This window comes from Rutilus rutilus, assembly GCF_951802725.1.
Source record: "Rutilus rutilus genome assembly, chromosome: 19".
Classification (NCBI taxonomy): domain Eukaryota; kingdom Metazoa; phylum Chordata; class Actinopteri; order Cypriniformes; family Leuciscidae; genus Rutilus; species Rutilus rutilus.
The window spans coordinates 11,488,969-11,494,154 of record NC_140232.1 but is presented as its reverse complement, the minus strand read 5'-3'; positions in this window follow the sequence as shown (position 1 = coordinate 11,494,154).

The following is a 5,186-nucleotide window of genomic DNA, read 5'->3' as shown; positions in this document are numbered from 1 at the left end:
CCTTTTTGTGCTAATAAAGTATGCAAAAATACACTTATTGTCTTTGTATGCAAAGCAAACTTGGTCTGGGCAAAGAAAAAGTTATTTTAATTTTGCAGGAAATAATATGACTATATTGATGTTGTAATGTAATTAAAAGAATCCAGTATCTTCACTGTCCAGAAGCAAACATGGAACAAAACTAAAAGTTCAGAGAGGAATGTGCCAAAATGTATCAGGCCAGTCTCACTTGTGATTTTAACTGTACAATTTTGAATAAATTCATGTTATGTGCAATGTTGCATCAATAAACAATGTCTGGACTGGAGGTTTGTTTTATACTGAGACTTCTCACATTGATGGAGATAGAAAAATGTATATTTTCAAGTAATCATTACCAAGCATTACTATAGCTCACACTTATACGTTTAATGATTGGAACAAACCTCCAAACATTAGTTTGTGCAATAAGACATGAATGATGCATCAAAGCATGCAGTTGGTCGATGAGAGGTTTTCAAATGGTAAATGATTAACATGATAAAAATCCCATAGAATTACATTGTAGGAGCCTAGCCAAATCTATAGGTCATTGAGACCTTTTTTTTTTGTCCAACACAATACAACATACACCCTTGGAAAAAAGGGTTTTAAAAAGTACTACTTATTACATAAATAATACACTTTAAAATAATTAGTGCAAGCTGAATGTAATTTACAATGAAATAAAAATATATTAGTTTAAATTTATATTAAATTCAATTAGTAGATTTTGATGCACTTTTATATATGTACAGTTACAATGATAATAAAGTACTTTACATGTGCTTTAGTCAACACAAAAATAAATGTACTTCTTTAAAGAACGGCAAAAGATTATGGTTTAAAATGGTATAGCATTTAATTTGACATTATTACAGTTCACTTATTAAAAGTGTGTTAAGAAACACAGTCATGTAAGTGTACTCTCTCTTCAAGTACACCTAAGTGGCTTTTTCCAGTAATATTATTTTATCTGCAAGTAGAGTATGTACATTCAATAGAATTAAGTGCACTTTTTTTCACAAGGGCACCTTATTGTCACCGTTTAGCATTTTCCTAAAATCACTCAAGACACCTTAGTACCCCTAACAAACACATTAGCAGTGAATTTTAGTAATACTAATAAAACATTATCATGTTAACGTTAGTTCTAACTTTAATTCAAAGAGCTAAAGGATCCTTCGGTATAAAAACTATTGAGTACAGTGCAGAGATAAACTGATGAAAAGAAAGAGACTGCAGCCAGTAAGCTTTGAAACACTCTGGGCATGATAATATCCTCACCACAACAGCCGAAAATTAAAATGAAAGACAAACCAATAAAAAAGGAAAGCAGTTTGAGTTTTTCTATTGTTCCCCCCTTTTCAATGGTCTGCCATTCCAGCACATCAAAGACTATACACAAGCAAGGCTTTGATAATAAGACCAGTGATTCACAAGGAGGATGGCAGAAAATGTGAAAGACAAACAAGCTGCACACTGCAAATGAGTAACTAAGACACTTACAGCCCTTCATCTCTCAGGCTGCTGGTTTCCAGACCAAATTAAGCTCCCAGGTTTCAGATCTATTGTACAAACACAAAAGAATATGCTGCTCATTGCTCAGACACACTGCAGTGTCGGAAATGAATCGCACAGATCTTTTGTTTCTAATGCTAAGGTCCCCCAGGCCACCTCCCAACAAGGTTTAGAAAGTGTAGAAATGGAGAAACAATATTGGGTCATCTCACTATTTGTATCACTTCACTTGTCTTTGCATTAGTGCTGGGGATTTTTCAGTAACGTTTTCTACAGGTTACATCATTATGTCAGTAGGAAGCATGTGGGAATAGATGTGCATGAAATGTAAGTTACTCAATATTATTATTTTTTTTATTAAACTATAAAACAAAAAAACATCAAGATGATGCAGCACTCTTGCTTGTATGATATTGCTGAACTTTCAATGTCTAGAATCATTTCACATTCACTTTTAATGTGGGAGGGACTAAAAACGTTTTACTAAAACCTTGAGACTTGTTTGGTGTTTTTTCAACACATAATTTGTATCTGCATTTGATAAACAATAATTATTGGACTCCCAGCAGTTCCACTGTGAGCCTCCTGTTGAAGACTTTTTCATCTTATGCAAAATAAAGATAAAAAAAAAAAAAACATCAATAGAGCTATGAATGATTTCAACTGAATTGTTGACTGAAAACCTGTGAATGGCGGTAGACAATACAGGATTTTGCAAACAGAATATTCCTGATTTTTGAAAAAAACAGCACAGACAGAAAGCAGCTCTTTTTTTCTTTGTCGCCGCTCTCATATTCCTCCTCATAATGTGTTATTATCCTCGGAGCCGTACTGTGCTTGAAAACTGAAAGCTACAGTACAGGAAGTTATTTCATGAAGACATTTTTGCATATTAAAGCATAAATTGCATAAATAAGGACAAATGTGAAATATTCAGCTTCTTAAACATTCCATGTTTTGGTGTATATTATTCTACAAGAATGATTTTGTGAACAATATACACAGAAATGTATTTTGAATGAAGCCTTGTTACAAAAAAAAAAAGAAGTAAGATTCCTTACAATTAAGATACCCAAGAGATAAGACAGATATGTTTTTATACAAATTCTTTTTTATTTAACAAGTCTACAAAGACCTGTTACTGAGAGATTTTATTTTTGTCCACTTTTTTGTACCTAAAATTTGCTAAATTGTTGCCAATCTTGAAAACCTTTTATAAACCCTCTTCATAATAATAAAAAAAAAAAAAAAACTTCCCATATCATAGTATTAATGCTGACAATCAGCATTTTCTGAAGTCAAATTTCTATTTTGAGCAAAAAGAACTAATCACATATTTCAGCCTAAAGGTTCTGTTTTTTGTTTTTCTATCCCTTGATATTACACACTCTCACTGTATTACACCCAGAAGGTAATGGCACTGCACACATAAATGGCACATCAATATATCTGCACATAATGACATAAATGTGTCTGGATGGAACTGGGAAAATCACTAAATCCATGTTTTCTGACATTCATCAATGCAAGCTATATGCATGCATGCATTTTACACTGTTAATACAAATCAGACAATATCAGCCTTTCTGACAATTATCTCGTTTCTAGCTACTAATTAGCCAACTGTAGATACTGTCAACTGCATAACCTTTAAGCATTGAGTAAGGCAATGCAATTAGTTTCAGATATTTGGATAGTTGTGTGGTGAGTGGCACCAGGCCCCCACTCTTTGCATGTAAATGTCAATTATAATAGCAGCCAAGAATCATTTTAAGACACTGCACATAATGATGAAGGCATGCCATCCTTTTGAGCAGCCTGGAAAGTAATAGACAATACAGTGTGCTGCATTCTACTGCCATCTGGTGAACAAAACTGTACTCAACAGTCTGCTGCTCTAAGCTTTATTGTTGTATACTATCATGTTATTTATGAGTATTCAATCGTTATAGCTATTAACCCCATAAAGCTTCTGACGTCTGATTAATAGTCCTCCTTCAAGTCGTGATACACGTCTTTTTGCGGTGAATCTCTAAAAAATGTTATGAAATAAACACAAATTACTTTTATATTGTTAGTAATATTTCAACTGTACCTACTGTACTAAAGCAACTTATGTTTACTTGATTATCCATGCATTACAGATTACATCATTATGATACATTTTGGATTTCTTTGTACATCTCTTAATCATGGTTGCATTGCATTGCATTATACAATAAAAAACTACAGAGCTTTGATCATAAAACTAATTGAATTTTTGTCTTATCTTATTGGGATATATACAGTAGAGTAACATCTGATATTTATATGCATTTTATGCAAGTAGTCTGTTAAACTGTTACAAATATCTCTTTGATTTCATCTTACTTTTTGGTGTTTTTTTATAGATTTTAAAATAACGGTTTAACAAAATTGTTCCATACTATTGTACACTCACCTAAAGGATTATTAGGAACACCTGTTCAATTTCTCATTAATGCAATTATCTAATAAACCAATCACATGGCAGTTGCTTCAATGCATTTAGGGGTGTGGTCCTGGTCAAGACAATCTCCTGAACTCCAAACTGAATGTCAGAATGGGAAAGAAAGGTGATTTAAGCAATTTTGAGCGTGGCATGGTTGTTGGTGCCAGACGGGCCGGTCTGAGTATTTCACAATCTGCTCAGTTACTGGGATTTTCACGCACAACCAGTTCTAGGGTTTACAAAGAATGGTGTGAAAAGGGAAAAACATCCAGTATGCGGCAGTCCTGTGGGTGAAAATGCCTTGTTGATGCTAAAGGTCAGAGGAGAATGGGCCGACTGATTCAAGCTGATAGAAGAGCAACTTTGATTGAAATAACCACTCGTTACAACCGAGGTATGCAGCAAAGCATTTGTGAAGCCACAACACGCACAACCTTGAGGCGGATGGGCTACAACAGCAGAAGACCCCACCGGGTACCACTCATCTCCACTACAAATAGGAAAAAGAGGCTACAATTTGCACGAGCTCACCAAAATTGGACAGTTGAAGACTGGAAAAATGTTGCCTGGTCTGATGAGTCTCGATTTCTGTTGAGACATTCAGATGGTAGAGTCAGAATTTGGCGTAAACAGAATGAGAACATGGATCCATCATGCCTTGTTGTGCAGGCTGGTGGTGGTGGTGTAATGGCGTGGGGGATGTTTTATTGGCACACTTTAGGCCCCTTAGTGCCAATTGGGCATCGTTTAAATGCCACGGCCTACCTGAGCATTGTTTCTGACCATGTCCATCCCTTTATGACCACCATGTACCCATCCTCTGATGGCTACTTCCAGCAGGATAATGCACCATGTCACAAAGCTCGAATCATTTCAAATTGGTTTCTTGAACATGACAATGAGTTCACTGTACTAAAATGGCCCCCACAGTCACCAGATCTCAACCCAATAGAGCATCTTTGGGATGTGGTGGAGCGGGAGCTTCATGCCCTGGATGTGCATCCCACAAATCTCCATCAACTGCAAGATGCTATCCTTTCAATATGGGCCAACATTTCTAAAGAATGCTTTCAGCACCTTGTTGAATCAATGCCACGTAGAATTAAGGCAGTTCTGAAGGCGAAAGGGGGTCAAACACAGTATTAGTATGGTGTTCCTAATAATCCTTTAGGTGAGT